Source organism: Falco peregrinus, chromosome 6 (genome assembly GCF_023634155.1).
Source record: "Falco peregrinus isolate bFalPer1 chromosome 6, bFalPer1.pri, whole genome shotgun sequence".
In the NCBI taxonomy this organism is placed as follows: domain Eukaryota; kingdom Metazoa; phylum Chordata; class Aves; order Falconiformes; family Falconidae; genus Falco; species Falco peregrinus.
In genome coordinates, this window is record NC_073726.1 from 76,307,989 (window position 1) to 76,329,446 (window position 21,458).

General features: G+C 41.8%; 1 protein-coding gene across 2 annotated transcripts in view; it reads left to right on the plus strand.

Moving 5' to 3' along the window:
- Window positions 1–2,662: 2,662 nt before the first annotated feature.
- RASSF8 (Ras association domain family member 8) overlaps window positions 2,663–21,458 on the plus strand; it is an 89,523-nt gene continuing 70,727 nt past the window's right edge. For both annotated transcript variants that reach the window (XM_055808377.1, XM_055808376.1), the window contains exon 1: window positions 2,663–2,981. The gene's annotated coding sequence lies outside the window, so the exon portion shown is untranslated. The remainder of the gene's footprint in view (window positions 2,982–21,458) is intronic.

The window sequence follows — 21,458 nt, forward strand, 5'->3', positions numbered from 1 at the left end:
AAGGCTGCTGTGTTACCTAGGGTAGGTATTACTACAAATTTGGTCCTATTTTATGACTGAATTTGAGCCTAATTTCCCCCCCCCCCCCATATTTTAAAATTACCATTGTCTTTTTCCCTGTTGGAGATAGCCTTGGTCGCATTTTACATGTCTTTGTAATCTCAGCAATACAGAGATTTGATTTTCTCTTTTTGCGACCACCTCACCTTCCCAAAGAGTTCCATTTTTGATGTGAAAAAATCACTCCTGAAAATGTATTTGATGCCCTCCCTGGACATACTGACATATCAAACTGTGCAAAAATTACTCTGAAAATTCCATGAACATTCTTTTGAAGCAGCAGAAATTTGTTATCTTTGGTGCCTTCATAACTACATTACAAAAGGGAAACAGGAAAAAGAAGACATCAGAATATTAAAAATGCCAGTGCTCTTTTCTAGCTACAAAAGCTCTGTCACAGCCAGCAAGTGAAATACCACACCAATACTGAGCATAAACGTTTTACAGCTTGTTATGCGTGTTCTGAACATCCAGAAATCTCTTAATTGTGGCCATGAATTTCTCCTCTATAAAAGGGTGATTTTCATTCAGTAATGTAAACTTTCTAACAGAAGAATATATGGCAAGTGTATAAAAATTATTGGGTTTGAGAAACTAATTGGCAAGCTAGCTTTCAAAAGAAAATGCATGTTTGATGTTCTGCCCCCCAGTTCTGCTGAACACCTGCAGTGGTAAACAATACAAACTCAATGACTTATCAAGTACTTGTTTTCAGTAAACCATTAACTCCTTGAAAAAGGCTTTTCTGCTGCTAACAATAATTTCCCAGGTCATATAGTTTCAATAATTTCCCAGGTCACTCACTTCATGATAGTCCCCGAGAAGCCTGGATTTTGGGAAAAGATCTTTCATGAGTTTTATAGCTCCTCTTGTGTTTACAGGCTCCATGAAAAAAGGAAGCAGTGGTATTCTCAGCACAGTACTTCCTGGGATCTTTATGGGAATATTTGGTTAAATATTTGCAACAATCAATCTACCTGGAAAACACATCCCTTTTTCCTGCTTTAAGTGCTCCTGCTGACACTCTTGAACATCGTAGTACAAAAATACTTAGTGCAAACAAATCTCGTCCAGTAGGTTGCAGGAGAACTGGTCATCAGCACCATTCCTTTCTCCCAGAGATACCCCTCCAGTATTTCTTAAGGTGAAGGTGTGCATGTGTAGCTGACCATGTAAATGTCATGCTCCCCAACAGATTCACCCGATCTTTGCCATTTCTTCCCATCCATGCCTAATTTCATGCTGTACTCAAGGTCATTCTCACAGACTGCTCAGCACCTCTTCCTGTCTAAAAGAGCATTAAAAGGTGTTAGACAGGGATCGGAACCAGAAGCTACATCCTTCTGTGTCCAGAACACTTCCTCAGCAAGAACTTTACATCTTGCCAGATATGCTTTCGAAAAATATGCTCAGGGGTATAAAGCCATGAAGGAAGACCTGCTAGAAATATTTGTAGAAACATCCACAAACCCAAATTTTGCAAATATTTATATGCTTGCATTGAAATTGAAGCACATGTATGCTCTTGAATATGTCTATGTGGCATCAACGCAGAGTCACATGGAAGCAAAATCCTGCTCTCATCTAAAGGATCAGGACCGGAAAGAAAAAAAAAAGGGGGAGAGAAAGTGTGCTACACTCAAAACCCCACAAGAGAAATGATAGCGGCATATTATTAAAATGGTGATAACAAAAAAAAGTTCTGAAAGTTCTCTTGATGACTCCTTGACCAGCACGTCCTGGTCCCTGATCATGGTGCACAGGCAGTCTGGAAAATGCCACGGGCCCAGCAAGAAGCTGGGAAGGAGCCGCCGCTGCCACTGTGAACGTTTGTAGGCAGCGAAAAATTTTGTGAATCACAGTCCTGAAGTTTATTTTCAAATAGATTGGGTTTGTTTTTTAGAAACGGCCAATCTTCCTATTCCAAGTTGCATAAACACAAAGCTGATTAAAACTTCCTATTCAAAACTTTCTGCCCATAATAGCCCTTTGCTTAAGTCTTTGCTGTTCTGAGGGTTGTTGGGTTTTTTTTCCCCTCCCCAGAGAATTTTCCATCATCAAAATCCAAAGCAGAAACAATAGAAAACACTGACTGCCGGCTTTCCACATTTCATTTAAAATAAGCACCAAAGGCATTCCTGCTTCTTCCAGAAACAATAGAAAAATCTCAGGGAAAACAAAAAGCCCCAACCCACGCCTGCCCCCGGCAGGGCTCCCGCTCGCCTCCCCCCTGGGGACTGGCGCTCCCCCCGGCTCCGGCAGCCCCCTCCGGCGGGACCCTGGCTCCCTCCCGCCCGCCCGGGGTGCGGGCTGCCCGCCGCGGCGGAGGGGGAGTCCGTGCGGGTGCGGCGGCCCCGCGGCCGCCCCCAACTCCCGTTGCCCCCACACGCTCGGTCGGCCGGTCCCCGGGACTCCGCCGGGGGTTATTTTCAGGCGAGGCAGTAACGCCTCTCCTTTGAAAGGCCGCCGCCGCCCGCCCCGCAGCCCGCCCGCGGCGGGGGAAGGACTCGGCGCGGACGCGCCCTCGCCCGGGCCGGCGGCGGGGAGCAGCGGCGGCGCTGGCGGCGGGGGGCAGCGGGCGGCTGCGGCTTTAAGAGCTCCCACAATGCCGTGCTGGCGTCCCAGTTCCGTTACATGTCTCTCCCGGTGAAGGCGAGCGAGGGAGAGGCAGGAAGGAGGCGGGGGCGGCCGCTCCGGGCGGAGGACACCCACGCGCGGCCGGGCGAGAGGCGGCGGCTCGGCGGGGCCGGGCCGGGGAGGAGCGGGGCGCCCCGGAGGGCCGGGCCGACCCCCCGGGCGCTGCGCCGCGATCCGGCCGCGCCGCCCCCCGCGGGGCGAGGCGGAGCCGGCGGCCGTTGGGGCCGTTGGCGCTGCCCGCGGAGCCGCCGCGGGACGGGCGCCCGGGCGCCGCCGGCGGAGCGGTAAGTGCGCGGCCAACTCCGGCGCGGTCTCGTCCCGCCGGAGCCCGCCCTGCGCCCCTTCCCCGGCCGCCGCCGCCCCGCTCGCCTCTGCCGCCCCCGCCGCAGCCCACCCGGCTCTGTCCCGCTCGGGCGCCGCGTCTCCCCGGCGTCTCGGTTCGTCCCCTCCGCGGGGCTTGTGACCCTTCCCTGCCGCCTCTCCCGCTGCCCCCTTCTCCCCTCTGCCTGCGCTCGCCAACTTTCCCGGCCGTGTTGCCCCTTGCCCACCTCCCCGCGGATTCTCAATATTTTTCCTCCCCCGTTCGGCTCTCCCGTTCACTCGTACGCGTCTTCCCTGCCCGTTCGCGTTCGTTCCTGCCCTTTCGCTTTTTCCTTCGCTACTTCCCCAGCTTCCTCCAGCTTTTCCTTTCTCCTGGCGTTTTGTCTTTCTCCTTCCTTCGGGCATGGTGCGGAAAAGTAAGGGATATTTCTCTGTGTCCTTGAGGGAGTTCGGAAGCTACTTTTCTTACACAGGGAAATCTTTGTTGTAGGGTTCCCCCCCCCATTCCTCCTGCTGTCCACGCAAAGAAAATTAAACCTTTTTTTTACGCGACGTGGACTATTTGTTTTGGTCTTTTTTTTTTTTTTCCCTCTCCAGACAGTGCCGATTTATTTCACAATTAATCTCTCTTATTCCTGCCCCACCCCCCCAAGTAAGAAAAGATTAAAAGGAAATCAGTCTTGCCAGCAGGGAGTGTATGAGACTTTTTTTCTTTTTTTTGTGGGGGAGAGTGGGAGACTATTGATGAGAAAAGCTGAAGTGAATACAGTGCAGTAGGACGATAGAGTCATGAACTTTAAAGGATAAGAAAATGGATCCTGCTTTGTGCAGCTCTAAACTGGTGTGGAAGGGTCTGGTCCGGGGTCTGCGTTGGGGCTGTCGGAGCCGGGGGTGAACCAGCCCATTTTCTGTTCAGCAAAGCAATGTTTTCACATGCCAGCAGAGCTGTGTGCTAAATCGCTGTTCGATATTGCTCGTAGGTTTCATTGGTGTGTAAAATCAGAAGTGGGGTGAGGATTGTGGATTTCAGTGTCCTTTTTAGAATTACACCTGTCATGCTTTCCATCCCCAAACCAAACATACATTGGAGGCTGACACATGAACAAAATTACTGGAAACTGCTTAGAACCCTGTCAAAAAGTGCTGCCGTGGGGTCTGCGAGGGCTGGTTTGGACCTCAGAAGCTTCTGCCTCGGCTCTAGTCAGCATCACATGTTAAAATTATGTGCTGGCTGTGGAGAGCGAGTGAATTAATTGCCTAATGATTACTGCAGAGACACCTGTTTTAGGAGTTTTCTAGCTGCCAGTTAATTGTGTTCGGTGGTGGCGTGGTTGTGTTAAGTGTTGTAAAAGTAAGGGTGATGTCTCTTTCAGTAGGGAATGTGTAGTTCATGAATAAAGTGTCATCCTTTTAGGTCAGAAGGAAACAATATGGATCTTGGTTTTGTTACCTCTTTTGATAGATAACTATTCCAGAAGACTACAAGCTTATGTGGGTAAACTGCAAATCAAGGAAGCCCCGCTTTTTTCCCCTCTTTCTTAAAAGAAAAAAGAAAATACCATTTCAGATAGACTTTTGTTTGATATCTAATTAAAAAGTAGGCTAGACATTAAACTAGAGGTACTTTTTGTGTCTTGTAGCAAAAAATTATTTGATATGTAATGAAATTGCTGAGGGAACTGAAATGACTGCTGGGTGTTCATAGTGTTTAGTTGTATGCCCTTTAGGACAGCTGAGAAGAGTTAAGGTGGTTCACTTCTGACACTTAATTGGTTTCTCAGTACTTCTCCACCCTCACAAGCCCAACAGAAATCAATCGGTTGTTTGAATTAAATATCCCCTCCCCCCTTTCCTGGAGATGAAAAAGTTTGGGACAGGGAGGAAATAGGAGAAAAATAACAATTCACACTAGCAGGAAGTTTTAAGTCTTTTAAAACTGTGACTTAAGACTGTTTGGGGAAACATCACCGATAATTCCAAAGACCCAAATTACATTGGATTAGCATCACTTTTTAAAATCCTTTTGAGGGAAGCCCTGAAAAGGAACACATTATATACAAGAAGCTTTAGTTTCTCAAGTGCGGGGCTGAGCACTGAGGATGGTGGGTTCTGTTCCTGCTTCTGCCATCGCATGGCAGTATGACCTCTGCCTAAGCTGCCTTGCTGCCTGCACCTCATAGGATACGGAGATTTTCCTGAATCTCTGTCAAGTGCTTTTACACACGATTTTAAGAATAATTAATGTGTAAATGTATCACCCCTTAAACATTTAATTGTGGTTTTGAATGCTGGTCGGGTGGTAAATCTTGCTTGTGTTAATACTCACTCTTCAGAAGCTGTGAAGTAAAACTCTTGATAATCGCTATTTATTCTGAGAGCAGCATAAGATTTTTGCATTGCTGTAATGATTTTGAGACTAGAGTTATTTTTATCCCCTGTGTATCTCTGACAATATTGGTGCATGCTTCTTCTCTGGTACCTTAACAATCTGCCTCAAGCTGAATTTGAAGGGCACTGTTGGCTTCTCCAGAAACTATTAAACTGAATTGCAGGGTGGATAACTGTCCTGTGGGGACTGGGCTGAGGACCCCCCTCAGCATGATGCATGCAGTTCTTGTTTGGTGTTTTTTTTGTGAGCTCTGTAATTATAAGATTGGCTTAGTATGTGTGGGTTTTTTGCTTGCTTTCTAATTTTAGGGTTTTGCCTGGGTTTTTAAGTCTTTAAGATCTGTATCTTGAAATTAAATGTAAATGTATAGTTTTCTAGGGCTTTTCTGAAAGCTCAGGTTTTCTTGTAATCTTTGTCATGCCAGGGTTGGGACTTTACAGCATAATGGGATTTATAATCTCAGTGCCCGCCTCCCTCTAACGTTTGAGACTTGTAAACTTTGTAAATGCAAGGCTCTACCCTCTTGCAGGTAGTTCTCTCTCTTCAGTGAAAATGAGACTTGGTTCTATAGGAACTCGCTGTTAGGCATCTGCGTCAGCTTTGGGTTGTTACTTGCTGTCCTCTTGCTCCATGCTTCTGAATCTGGACAGTTAGTCTAGGTTCAAATTCAGTTTCATAAATAATTCTTCCCATCCTTCCTAGCCCCCCTTCAAAGTGTATGGTGATCTCACAACTTTGACAAGAATAGTTTTCTTGGCTGATGAGAGGGTGTTTGTGGTGTCTTCTCCTGTTACTGTTCTAAGGACTGCAGGTTGTCTTTCTCAATACCAATGAAGTGTGGGGAGGGAGGAGGCTGGCCTCCATGTGTGGACGGTGCCATGCTGCTGCTTCTCTTTCCAGTTCCTTACCTATGAAGTTTAAATGGCAGAACTTCTGCTCATGAAAGGAAGGTGGGTTGGACCTGTAGCTGATAGGAGCTTGTCTCATTTGGCACGAGAACTGCAGACTGGGCCCCTCTGGGCTGTGGCTTCACTGGGATCGCTGTAAGCATCTAGTTAGTCATCTTTGTGTTACATTCAATGCTGTTCATATTGATGTTATCTGAGAGTATTTCAGGCAGGCACTGTAAGCTTTCAGCTGGGAGGCACTTGAGAAATCCACTTAATTCACCTTTTTAGGTTTGAGTTGCTGCTTAAAGGGGGGAGGAATCTGTTTATTTTCTTGTTGTGCTTGGAAAAAGGGCTTACCCACAACTAAAGACATTGTAATGCTTTCTATAGTCCAGGATTATTGAACAAAAGGGTCTTGCTGTGCAATATTGTTGCTGCGCTCAGTGTTGTATGATAACACATGTTTCTCAGCTGTTGTTGATTCCTCAGTGGCACAGACTTCAAAGGAATGCACTGAAAGAGAGCCACGGCCAGAGAAAAAATGAGTTTTGTTCAGTGGCCTGTACCATCCATCTGTTTAAATACTTTGCTGAACTATTCCAGAGTGTTCAGGCATCCAGTTAGGGCTGACAAGCAATTACAGCTGGGAATAGAGCCTGCTGCAAAGAGACCACCTAGGGAAGGCTTAAATGCTGCCTCCCCTCTATGGGTCAGAGCCCCCCTGCTGTCCCAGCCAGCGAGTGAGGCTTGTCACTTTGGGTACTAATGCTGTTGAAGATTTATTTATTTTCACTCTCTCATGCTATCTTTAGAACAAGAGGGGAAGAATGGTGATGAGGACAGAACATCATCTCTGTAGCCTCCTCTTTGTATGTAACAAACTAGGCCTGTTGTTTAAATGAGTAAACAATTATTAAAAAAGTTAATTCTCTTTTTTTGAAAACACATGGGATAGTTAACAGATCAGTCAAGTATCTGCAACGGTAGCAATATATATTACTGAATTAGTTTTAGTTCTGAAAATATTACTTTGTAAAGCTAAAATCAGAGCCGATTACAATGTGTTATTTCAGATTGAATTTGGGAAACACTCCACACCTAAATCCACGGTAACAAATAAACTGCCTCATGTCTACTTGAGCATTATGATACACTAGGATGCTGCCGATTCCAAGTATTATGATAAGTTTTACTTAAATTCTCATATTGGATTCCACTGTGCAAGATGGGTCTCGATTTGTGGCTGCCAACCGATTCTTCAGATCGTGGCCTGTGTGCTTTCTGTAGTTCGAGATATTGGAATTGAGAGGGCAATATGAACAGAGAGACTACAAGGAAACTATTGGATAATTTTTTGAAGTTTTTCTATGTGGTAGTGACATTCATTTTGAAGATTGGGGTGAGTACTGTAGATAGTAATGTATGTTGCAGTTAGGAGGGTTTAACCTTCTTTATGGATGAAAAATGATCTTGCGGGTGATATAAGATAAAGAGGATATTTGAGTTTTGAAAAATTGTGAGGTGCTTCAGAATTTTTCACCTGCAAACAAGCAGCACAACTCTAAAGGTAAGCTTGAATCTTGTCCTCTGCTGTAGTATTACTCCTGCCTCTATACTGTGATATGACATTTATGCCTTTGAAAGGATAGTTCTTTCTCCCGGTGTTGGCAGTTGTGATGGTTTTTTTGTGTTTTGAAATGTCAGATTTTAATTCTGTACTACCTCTTTGAGCAGAAAGTGGAGGGAAACTTCTAGAAACATGTAATGTAACTGACTTCTATCCAGCTTCTGCCCTTGCTCCAGGGTTGACATTGTAGTTTGAATTCATTTACTTGCCTTGAAAGCTGTACTAGGTGTAACCTTGAGTCTTCTAGATTAAGAGCTGTAACTTACTTTTGTTTAAACTGAACGGAAAGTTTTTTGCTAAAAGATTTTTGGACTCCTGAAGTGTTTGTCAGTGTTTTCAAGCCATTATTCAAAGGGGTTTTGGAGTTTCCGGAACAACCTTTTGGAACTTTACGTTTTATTGTCAGTCAGCAGTTTCATGAGCACGGATAAGGAAAGGCTGTAATGCCACTAGGCAGCCAGATGTTTTGCGTCTGTGCCAAAGTGGGGAGACAGTGTGTCTTTAGGAGTTGGAGGGCCTGTTGTTCTTGTCACTGGACTGTTTGGGGATCTTCAACAGATCACATCTGCTTTCTCTCCTTTCCCTTCCCCTCCCTCCTGCCATGCCTGTACTGATTGTGACCACCTCCTAAGTAAAACGAGATTGAGAGCAAAGCATTCTTTGTTGCTTTCTGAAGAAGATATTTTTTTCAGTTTCTCTTTCTTAATACTAAGCTTAAAGCCGTAGAAAAGCTGCATGTAATTTGGCCATTAGCGAATTTATAGCTATTATCCAATAGATTAATATTAAACATTAACTCTGACTAGTGTGGCATTAAGTGAACAATATAAAGAAAGCAGCTTTCAATGCAGGTAGAGGGGAGAGTACTCTTAGATGTAAATCCCCCAGTTCCAAACACCTTTTTTGGCCAGTACTTCTTAAAGACTTGTAAGATTGATCCTTGTCTTGCTTCTGCTGCTTCAGTGTGATGTACAAAGGAAAGAAAGGAAGGAACTGATCAGATGTCTACACATGTTAAAACTTCCTGGAGAAGAAAGTAGGAAGCATTAGCCACAGCTAGAAGTATTTAAAAGGTGCTATTGGGAATTAATATACCAAATGCTTTAATGTGCCTTTGCAGCTGTATAGCTGGCAAGATTAACTGGCAATGCTACCTGGAATAACTGGCATCCAGAGAGAAACATATGGCATTAGTGGAATGCCCTTGTCCTTGCCCATCAGAAAGTGATGGTATGTCTTTTTTAAAAACACATTCTTACTCATTAGGACTGCTCTGTGTTGTGTGGGTGCATGCACTTGCTTTGGGCTTCATCCACGCCTCTGAGTCAGTCAAAGCCTTTGTACTGGTTTCATTTGGAGCAAGGACAGAAACTTCTAATGGATGAGCTGTACATTTGAGACTGTATTTCAAGTAGTGGAATCGGCACTGATGAGCAACAGGACTAACAAAGAACAGTCACTGAATACAATGCAATGTTTTCGTGCTATTAATGGGATTGGAATTGGTAACCTGATACTCCAAAGAGATAACAAAGGTGATTTATCATACAAGGGAACATTGATTTTTTTTTTTTTTAAAGGAGTCTAAGTAGCATAGTAATCTTTCACCGGAACTCATTCTAGTGAACAAGATCTGTCAGAAAATGACTGATTTAACAAGAATCTATGAAATAGTCTGAATAGGAAAGTAATTTTCTGTCTAATTACTGGTGTTCTTTCACTGCAATACCTGTATTTGCTTACCAGTTTACCTGCTCACCTCATGTCCTGTGAATTTAGCCTTTGTTTCAAACTCAGATATAACATAAAGTTTTGGGCTTTTCTTCTTCCTCCAAGAGTGGAAGACTGAAGGGGATGACAAAATGAAATGTGTGCGAAGTTGACATAACAAATATGGTATGTGACTGTTGCCTTGTTTCCTGGGACCAGATCAGAAGGCAACCAGCTTGATACAGAATACAGCAGTCATACATGGAGTTAAGCTATTCTGCGTGTGACTGTGGAGAAGTCTCTTTAGATAACTTAATACAAGTAGGGTGGACATTTGCAAGGGTGATCTGGTACAAGAAAACTCAGTCTGTCCCCATAATTCAGGAATTAAGTTAATATTGTACCTTAGGCCTACTGCTTACTAGCAGGAAAAAAAGCAGACTTGCCTCCTTTGTGTTTTTACTTAAGCAGAGGCACTTGCAAGGCTAGAAGATAAAGGGAGCATACCTTCAAGAGGTGGTATGTGCTATAGGAGAAGACTTGATTGTGAGTTTGCTGTTGGCAAACTGCCATTCTGTGCACAATGGGTTGGTCACGTTCTGGAGCAGAAGTTAAGGGGCTCACCTTTCCTAGGTGGGATGGGAGGGAGCTCAGCTCTCACCAGCAGTCAAGAATCACACTCTTAAAATGTACTCGTGGTGTTTTTTGTTTTACTTAAACTCTTAAAAAGTGTTGTGTGGTTTTTTTTTTTTTTTTTCTGGGGGGTATTCAGTCTCTTAGGACTTGCTGGTCTTCTGTTTGTGATGCCTTGCCAAACACCCCATCAGCAGTGATTTGTTACTGTAGTATTTGGAGGACTTAAATGAGATCTCGACCTCTGCTGCTCGGCACTGTGCAAGCGCTGGTGAGGGGAGCGCTCCCCTCCCTGTGGTGGCTGGGTGGGATGGCTGGGGGGGTGTTGGTGTGACCTGCCTACAGGGCATGGCACCAGAGAGCTGGAAATGCTACTCCAGGCTGGTGTCCTGCTTGGAGGCCACCTGCTTATGTCACCTGTTGTGGAGATGTCTCTGTAGTCCAGGATATCCTCTCCTGGTCCAAGTTGCCAGATGTTGAATTTGCAATGAGCCTATTAAAATACGGGGCTCTTCCTCAAGTCTGTGTTGACAGTTTCCCACTGCACCCGCTGTCATTCTGGTAACACTTTGAATTAAAGCATCGTTTGTGAGCTCTGTATGTCCGACAGCACTGCCACTTCTTTCTGCTCTGCCGTAAGGCTTCCGAAATACTTGTTCATGAACTGGTGGCTTTCTAGGTGTTTCTGTGGTTGGAGCATAGCATTTGCTTTTTGATGGGAGGAAAAGATACTGGGACTTTTGTTACATATCTCACAGCTGCAGATAGAGGCATTCCTCTAATTCCTCTGCTGCTGAGCTCTTTGGAGCCAGGGGCCGGGGGTGGGGAACACGCTTGCTTTGCTGTTTCCTTGTCCAGGAGTTGGGTTTAACTTACATGGAGCACCTGTCCTGTTGTGATCCTGACATCCTGTCAGTGCTCCTTCCCCCTGCGCCTCAGGAGGGAGCGTGTTTGTGGCTGGCAGCTCTCTGCCTTACCCTTATAGGAACACCCAGCCAGGAATTTTCTAGAATTTTCCCCTGCCTCCCCTTGTCCTTCACTGACCTCTAACCATGTTTTTATCTTTCTTGACAAGATTCTTAGTTTCGTGTATCTGCTGCTTTTCCCTTCACTCTTCAGCTTTGATTATTTTTCCAGGAGCTGATTAGAAATGTTAACCATTACAGATGTGTAGAAAGTCAAATACAGTCAAATTCCTTAGTGTTTTGTGTTTTTCTTTAACTTTCTCTAATACTAAAATGCTTATGGCAGGTAAATATTTTCTATGTATACTACTTGTCATGACAAAAATATCCATCCTCAGCAGAGGGCAAGGAACTGCAGTGACTATATTGCAGTATTACAATATACCAATATAACCTGTTGTAAGAGCCCTGTGTTTCCCTCCTTGAGCATAAACTGCTACTATAGTAAGGGTATGTTAAGTTCAAACTTTGTTTTGTGTAGAAGACATTAATGGCTTTTTACATGTAATTGCACACTGTAAGATAAAAATGTGACATAATAGAAGGAAATGGCAAAAGTATTTTCCTATCTTAAGTTTATGGCTTCCTAACTGCTTGAGAAATGCTTTGTTACCTTGAGACAGTATTATTTTTTTGTAAAAACATATTTGCTTTAATTGTGGGTAGCAGAGAAAAGGATGGCTGGATTTCTTTAAATATATGCTTCATTTTTTCCTGTTTTGTAGTGCCCTTCATATTTGTCATTCTAGAAGCATATGCAGAAGCCTAAATAATTAGAAATCTGGATGCTCTCTGACCATGATTTAATAGTCCATGATGATTTCTGGACACACTGTGTTTTACTTCGGAAGACAGCATTTCAAACTAGCCTCCATTATTTTCGACTTGACTACTATGAATAAGAATAGCGTTCAATGTATACACCATTTTTAAGAATACCTCTATTTTTCTTTGTCACATGGCCACAAAGCATGTGGTAGGCAGAAGATTGTTCTGCTATAACAGTACAAAATGAAATGAGAAGATTGTTCTGCGATATCTGAAATGTCCTCCCTACATTCCATGTCCTCCCTACATTCCTTTTGTAGAGTGTTCTCCGACATTAAAAGGTGGGTAATGGCTTCCCAGCTTTCCATCAGGTGGGATATTTCTCATCATCCCCCAGTTTTAAGAATGGATCCTGTTGCCCAATGGAATGACATGGGTAGGTGGCTTCTGTGACTAGAGGATGCTTCTCTCATGCACCATCACCCATGTGGAGTCCCAAGCCCAACAGGACTTGAGTTCCAGCTCTGGGGCTTACAAGAAGAGGCTGGCTTCTGAGCCCCACAGCTAGGAAGTTTAGACACCATTTGAAACTGGTATGTAATGGAAAAAAGAAAACTGGTTTTCTGGATTAGTGGATGGTATTGTTTCAGTCCCCTGTGATGATCATAAAGTGTGAAGTCACGATGTATAGCAGAATTGTTGAGCCTCTTCTTTGCTGGGTTTTCAAGTACTGGGCAGGCAAGAATCTCTGATTTGATTTTATTGTTGAGAAGGGAGCTATCTGAGATGCTTCATTCATGGTATAAACCTTAGTTAAATATTAAAGGGCAAACTTCCTTTGGATATCCAATTACTACTTCAGTGGCTTTTTCAATGAAAAAGTAAAATGCATAGCTACTAGATGACTAATTAGACCTTAAATCAGTAGTTGATATGTGTGTGTCCCATCCAGAGTCATGGAGACTGGCAATCCCAGAAAGATGGCACTGCAACAAAGTCCTGCTCTGCAACCCATGACCTGAGTAACTGGTGTGTTGACAGAACTACTTCTTACAGTATTCTGAAATGCTTAACAGCCAGATGCTATTTTGAAGTTGCAAAGGCATAAGTGTAAGTTTATGATGGTCAAACAAGATGCCACCTATGAGTTGCTATAACTGTTAGTAACAGTACCTGCATGCTGTGGCTGTTGTACAAGTCAGAGTAAAACGTCTGTAAAAGATATAAAGCTAACCTGATTTACCTAACACCTTGAGCTGGAATAGCAGCATGCACGTAGCTAAACTACAGCATCTCTGCTGGCAAGAAGCTCAAGCAAAGAGAAATCTAAAACTTAATGTTCTTATGGCATACTTGGCAACAGTACTTCATGAACAACCTTTTACGGACCAAGTGTCAAAGGAAAGGTTCATCTTGTAAGTAGACACGGTTATGTCAAAAGCGCCAACTAGAAGCTTTGGTATTTACATTACAAGCTTGTTAATTGGTTTCAGAGGTAGTGGTTAATTGTTAGTGTACCTTGTTGATTCTAGTAGCTGTGAAGTACGTATCTAAAGTGCAGTTTTGGAGTCGGTACCTAGATGCTGTGTGGCAAATAAGATTCTGACTACTCTTATAACATCTTTTCCTGCAACTCCTACTTTACCTTTTCCTACCAGATAGCTACTGCAATGACCAGTGCTCTAATGCTGTTAAGGCATACAGGGCTTTTTATGAGGGTTTGTGTGTTCTTATGCATGATGGAGTTTTGAAATAATCTTGCTGTATATCCACTGTTTTCATATTGCTCTGTGTGTTTTCCCTGTCTTACTAACTTCTGCAACCAGTTCTTTATAGCCAGTCCTGTGCTTGTTGAAGTGTCATTAGAAAAACAAATAGCTATATGGCCCCACATGGGTCTTTCACTTAAACATCAAGTTTAGTAGTAGACATTAAAGCCAAGGCAATCCAGTGAGTAGTTTGACTTCTGTGTATTTTTATAGCCCTTTTTTAGGAAAAAGTTGGTCATAGTTTCCTGCAATGGATTTACTCTTGATGTTGAGAATTAATACAGACTTTCAAAAGATCACAAGTAAAGAACAAATAATACTATTTTGCAAGCTTCTACTCTTGGTGTTTTAGAGTTCATGCAGTAGCAAATGGATGGGAGTATTTTGTGAGAAATTTTTACCCACCAGTTTTTTTATAAAAAGAACTTTAGGTTCTGTTTTGCTATGCTGAGCCCATCATCAGGGTGTCTGACTGGTTACCTTCTATTCCTTGTCACTCTTTGCATGCAAATAGTTTCTGTTCATCTCAAAGGCGTTATTCACACTGAACCCTGTGCATGTATTGAGATGTGTTCTTTCTGTGCATTGCTCATGTGACTTAATTTCACTAAAATGAAGGCCAAACATGTCTATGAAATTCATAACACTGTTTCCACTGCTAGTACTTACTTGTTCAGACTAATTTGACAGTCTGTGAACCTGAGGTAGAGCTTGATTATGTCTGAACTTGTGACTTGTGTCTACGTTTGCCTCTTATGTAAATCTCATTTTTTTTGTTCAATTCTCAGTTATTTCAAAAGTCCTATCATTTTATTAATTTGGTTACTTTTATTTAAGACTTTTATTCATGGCTTTGCTGATATGGAATATAATGCCTTAATCAAAAATGAACTGTCCAGAAGGACTGCAGTGGTACATAGTGAATATTTGCATAAGCTTCAACAGCATGAGTTATCTGGAAGACCTTGAGGAAGAATCATCCTTAGAGCAAGTAGAACATTCTTCTCTGGCTAAGGTCGTTTCCCTACACAGAGCTTGTCCTTAGTGCTTGTTGATGGGAGCATACTGATCTCTCTGTAGTTTCATGTGCTGTAGGGCACCCTCAGGAAAGAAGCCTTCTTTCTGACCTTCTGTGCTGCTGGTGAACTGTGTGATACCAAGTTGCCTGCCTCTTACTCTTCTGGTTTGGTCTTGAGAGTGGGCTAGCAAGAGGAGATGCAGTTTGTGATTATAGGCTAATACTTTGATACCCTGCTGGCTGTTTCTTTGTCTTTTTTTTTTTATTTTTTAAAATTAATCATTGCCAAGTTTAGTATTTCTGAGAGTATTGAAACTCCCAAATGTATCAAGTCACTTATATCTCCTGAGATCTATATATGAAATGAGCTGCTTCACAAACATTTAACAGATGTGGGGGTTTTGTATGGATTTAGGTAGGCCTGTAAAATTATGTGTAAAATAATTGTGTAAAATTAAGCTATTAAAACTGTGCTATATATAAGAACAAGTAAGTTGGTCTTCATGTGAGATGTCCTTAGACACAGTGAATAAATCCTGAAGCTTATTTGAGGCATCAGAGATGTGGTTGGTAGAGAAGAAGGTAGAGTGGTGTGGTGCATGTCAATCGGAACCATCGTCTCCAAGCAAACTGTGACACAAATCACTTACATAAGTGATTTACTTTTGTGTCTTTGCTTATTTGAGTTTGTCTGTGGTAACTAATTTGTGTTGTATCTTGAACTGAGGGGGGGAGGTGATGCCACTTTGATAATTCATATTAAAAACTAACATGCAAACTTATTTGCATTGGTTATTCCTATGAAATTCAAGTTGACTTATTCCACATAAAGACACTGGTCCCAGGCTGTGAGAAAGCCAGTTACTTATTTAAATGAGTCAACGCTAGTTGTCTTCTGAGACTCGGCTTAAACTCTGCCTGTACAGATGTACCCATGACTCACTTGTAAGTGAACATGACTGACTTAAAAATGTTTTAAGCATTAATGGGGGATGCTTCTTGGAATGCTTTGGAAAACTGGAGTAATTGAATGACTCTGAACTTCATTAACTGTAAAAGTATTTAACAAAATGATCAAGATTTGTTACTGGCTTAGGGCTAGTCTGAGTGAATCATCTCTGAACTATGTCATTGGTAATGACCATATCTAAAGCATTAGAGGCTTTCGTTTTCTAGGGAAGCATTTTCACCCTTTTAGTCAGTTTTCAAGATCCAGCTGGTGAAAGCAACCTGGTCTGAACGGAGTGTTGGTGCTGCTTTGGGCAGGAGGCTGGGCTCCTTCCAGTGTGAACAATTCTGTTATCTCGTTTCTTTTCTTTAAGAGGTGTGTTTACCACACAAGCAACATCAGCTGTAATAAGACTGCCTTCCTGATACTTCCAGCAATTAAACCAGAAGTGTAAATAAGTCTGTGCTCTTAAGTTGTGGTGGTGTTTTTTTTTTAGTAACATACTTCTGCTGGATAAATGCAGCACATTCAGGACTTTGTGTCCATTTTTTCTGGCCACTGCAGAATCTTTGAAGAGATGGAGTAGGGCAAGTTGATGTGATCTTCCTTTAAATTCTAGGCCAAGTTCTCAATTTTCCAGAAGCTGAATTTTTATATGGAATCTAATGATTCTGTATTTGAGTGCAGCAGACAAACTGTGCTTTAGGGAAACTTGTCACAGATGTATAATATATTGAATTTCCCTGTGAATTATTTAATAGATAAAAGCTATAAACATAGTGAACATTAGAGATGATAATGCAAAATGTATTGACTAAGAAGAAAAAAAAACTTTTGTTCAGGATACTTTTTAACAAAATTTGATTTATACATTCACCTTAGGAGACCTGTAATGAGTTAAAAATACAGATTTTTCTATAGGAAAGGAGCAATGAGATCTTTCTCTTAATTGGTGTATGTATATACTTGAGTAAGGTGCATATGGAAAAAGCATATGCCTGACAATGGATCCAAGATTTCAGGTCTACTTGTTCACGCACCACTTCCTTTGTGAAGGAATAGCAGAGTGGGTGTTTCTGCGTGTAGTTAGGCTTGTGCAGCCTGTCGCATACGAGCCTGTAATTCACTGATGATAACTGAGACTTACAGAAACATCCCACTCTGGGCCCAACCAAGCTTCAGCTACAAGCTTTGAAGTGGAAGGAGAAGAACAAATTTTTAATGAAGTTGAAGGGGAAAAAATGTTTAATACCCTGTGCTTCACTGGGTACTACATCCTCAGAATTTTTTCTTGACATTAAATCCTTGATCAAACCATTCTATTGCCACTTTATTTGCTGAGGGAAAGGGTTCCCCTTTGGTTCAAGTACCAATGTGCAAATTTTATACAGTTGATAAAATACATTGCTTTGTGTACCTTTTTCATGGAAACCTTAATTTCTTCCTTTCAGTTACCTGATTTATTTCCTCCCCCTGGTAAAACAATGGTAGAACATACTATTAAGAGAAAGGTGGGGGGGAAGTTAATTCTTCATTATTTTACTTAAAGGTGAAATAATCTTGCAATAAGGCAATAGTAGGTGGAGTAGAGATGGATTGAAACTACAGCAGGAACACAAAGCAAACTCACTAAATGGTCACTTGTGCAAAAAAGTGCTCAGCAACTACAGCATCAGTTCTTAGACAGTTTGGCAAATACCTGAGCATCACAGCATGTGTTTAGCTACCTATGTGTAGGCACCTGAATTTCAAACTCTCGTTTCTTAATTTAAAAATCAGTAAACGAAAAGTTTATTTAATAGAGTCTATACTGAGTCAGGGGGAGGTTTAAAGGGAAATCTCAGAATAGCAGTATGTTCTGGCATCCTCTACTAATGGTTTAGTCATGTGCATCAATAGTTATCAGTCCTAATGATATTGTCTATTTTCTAAATCCAGATTAGATAGTGATTTGGAGTCACTGGTGTCTCAGAATGGTTTATTGATGAATTGTTATGTCTTGCTTCCTGATTTTTGGTAAAAGGTTAAGACTTGATTTAACTGCTTGCTAGCTTGTGTTGGAAGCTCATAGCTTAGCTCTTTAGTTTATTCACTAAAAAGCAGTGTATTACGCAGAAGTGAAAAGTGACTTGAAATTTGAGCATGGGACTTCTGAATACGCACACATGACGCTGATTTTTGGACAGCGGCCTGATGCTGGTTGAGGTGGGCTGCAGTGGAACTGAGCCACTGCTAAGTAGTTCTGCAAATATGATCATCTGTGCTGTGGAAAGCTAGTGTGCAATGAACAGAAGTTATTCCCTGCAGGAGCGAGGGAATATGTAAATTGCTCTGTATTGGTCTTTCGATGGATTTTATTTTGAGATTTTTCTTGTGAAGATGGATGGGAACAAAAGTTAATTGTAGTAGGCTCTGCGTCTATAAGGATTGTAGTTTCAATACTTCCATTTAGAGTTGAAATACACATTGTAGTACTTTGGTGCTACCAGCCTTACAATATGCAGGCTTGTTGCCAGAGCTGTTGTAAAAGCACTTGTACTGGCTTTGGTAAGAAGCTCTTGGAGGTCAGTTAAGTGTCTGTCTGGGACTAGTAAGTTCTTATGACTGACAGTGTTGTGGAAGTAGGACATACTAAATCTCGGAGAGCCTACTGTAGTAGTATCCGTTGCAAACTATAGTATTCATGATATTGGAGATAACGTAAATGGAAATGCACTGGTAGTATGGGAACAGTTTTTTTTAAATAGCAAAGGAGTGTTTAAACATCCGGGAACTCTGAGCTTGTCAAATATTTCTGTAGCATACTTTGGCCATCTTTTAGCCACTTGTGTCAGTAGTCTGCTAGAAACAAATGACTTCTTCATGGTGTGTTTCTCTTAAAGGGATCAATTGATTAACCTAGTGAACTTTTAACAAACGCTTTAACAAGACAGGGTTTACAGGTGTTGCTTTTGATGTAACTTTAAGAGAGCATTTGTATGCTTGTATATGCCTTTTTGAAAGGAGGGGGGAGCTTCCATACTTTAACAGCAATTGTACTTTAAAGATACCTATCATTGCCTATGGATAGCTTTTTAAGTGCATCTTCTCATGTAAGAATTCTGCACTTTCTTTACAGTGACAATTTACAGTGGAACAGCATGGTTAGACTTTTGGCAATCTTCTTAAAAGGGCCTAGATTAAGATCTGACCTACAGCTGTTGTAAATAGTCTTTTTGTTACAAAAGCCTTTTAAAGTTGTTCCCTTTTTATGTTAATTAAAACATGTACTGTGGTGGCCTGAGTTCCTCTTGCTAATTAGATAAAACAATACCACGGATTAGATATGAAAATCAACAGGATAACTTCCTAGTTGGGAAGGCTGATGCTTGTTTTGATGGGCTCTCTTTGCCTGCTGTGGGCATGTATGTGTGTTCTAGCCCCAAGATCCCAGAGACTGACATCCTACTTTACTAGGTCTGTCTAAATGTTACAGAACAGATGGTTAATTCAAAAACAAGAGTATTAAAGCTGAGTAGCTAAATCTGATCTCCTAAAAATGAGGTTGCCAAAACAAGCTGCTGTATTTGATATAGCTGCTGAATTGGTCTTTTATTTGATACAAAGGCAAACCTCAGTCTAATGCCAAAATACAAAGAAGTTGGTCATTTCAAAACCTTTTCAGCATTTAATTTCTCTCAAAGCCTTTAACTTGAAGCAGTAAGTTGCTTACATACTGTGGGGCTCCTGGAAGAGAAAAAGCTAATTTCAAATCCATTGTTATTTCTGGGCTTATCACTGTGGTCCTGAGTTTTAAAAGTAACAAAGACAAATTGCAGCAGTGGATGGAATAAGGCTGACACCTGACTCTTACCTTGCCATGATTTGCTTTTTTCTTCGATTTAGGTGGTCAGTGAAACGAGAAGAAAAAAGCAAATCATTGAAGAAAGGATTATTGTGTTTACAAGCAAATTCTTTCTTTTGTTGTCAACAGACAGGATAGATAATTTGAGACAGGTGTTGTACCAAAAGAAACCTTTAGATTGCCTAATCTGACCTGTACACAACAGATCAGAGTTATCTCTGGACTGAGCCTAATAGTAAATAAATCTATGCACATTTGTAATGATACAAAAGGGATTAAAGTATTTTTCTGCATTCATCCTCTTGGGATTATTTCTTAGGGACACCATTTCACAGTAACCTACTTACTTTCAAATGAAACAGATGAGCAAACTTAAGCAGTTTGTCTCAGCCCTTTGGGGTTTAAATACTTACAATTCTTCTATGAGCTGCTGGAAGTTACAGTCACTTTTCAGGAATCTCTGACCTTGCAATCCATTTTTCTATGGTGGATTCTTAGAAAGATCAGATTTTGCGGTATTTCACTTATGTGATGCTATAAAATGAGCTATTATGTTTCTTAGGAATACTTTGTCTTGAATTGTAACGCATGACATAAAGGTAGCCTGATCATTGAATAAAAACTGGAGAAAGCAGTGAAGTTACTTGTGGATGCTTCTGCCTCGTTAAGAAAATTCAAGCTTTCAAATCTTTGCTGTTGCTGGTTCTTGTAGTGTTTGACTCGGTATGAAAGGGGTCAGGCAGACAGGTGGAAATGGAATCCTTCCATCTGTTCAATTTATACCACAAACTTTGCAGATAGAATTGCGCTTGCTGGCTAAGAACTTCAAATCTCAAGTTTTTGTAGCCCACTGTTTGCTGTAGGGAGGAGGTTGCTTTACTTGGCTACATTTTTAAATACTAGGTGAAATGTTGATTTCCAGGGGGCTTTTGGGATTTTCTTAGAAGAATGAATTGGGTTTTGTTCTTTTTAATTTCTGCTTTTCCTAAATGACCTCAAGACCCTTCTATTTCAGGGATTTTTAAAGCTCTGTTGAAGGTATCGGCCATATCCTCAGACTTCTGGAGGTGGTGGTTTTGAGAGGGCGTAGTTTGAAATCCTGTCTACTTGTTTGCTGATCTGCAATTAGGGCATAGGGTTAGATGTTCATACCTCAAGTTCTTATAACTTGAAATGGTCCCTTCAAACCTGGTGAAAGAACAAAGTTCAGGAACTAGAGAAACCTTGCCAAAGCTTGGAGAAAGCAATACATTAGGAAAGAAATTGGCAGAGGCACCAAAGTGTTTGAGAGCAGATGGAGTGTTGTCATCAGTTGCAAAATCAATGTAAATACTTCCAGAAAATTACTCTTCCTCAGCTTTTGCCAAACACAAGGAACAGGAGCCATAAATACCATAGGCAAATCGTTCTAGCTGCCAGTGAGCATGCTGCAGTTGTAATCAACAAGTTGGAATTCTCCCTTGCAGCACTGGGCCATCGTTGCTGCAGAAGCATTGCATTAGGGGTGGTACAACACACCTTTTTGGTTCTTGCCTAAAGGAGATAGATTTCCAGTTTAAAAATCTCTGTTTTGTTGCTGTGCTCTTCTGGTAGGTCATATCAACAATAAAAATGAGATCCTCACCCCACCCCCCCCACCACTGATTGTTCTTTGCGGTTGAGTTGTATGGTACAACTTTCCTGGTTTAGTGTGGTTCAGTGTTGGGCTGTGAAGCATTGATTTCCCCTGTATTAGCATTGTGCAGCTAGTAACTGATCTGTCCTCCCAAAAGCACAGTTTTGGGATAGTGTCATGATTATAAAGTTTGTCTGACTTCCACTAAATTGACCACAATGGTGCGTGGTTAGAAGGGGATGGCTGCCTCTAAATGAAAATGA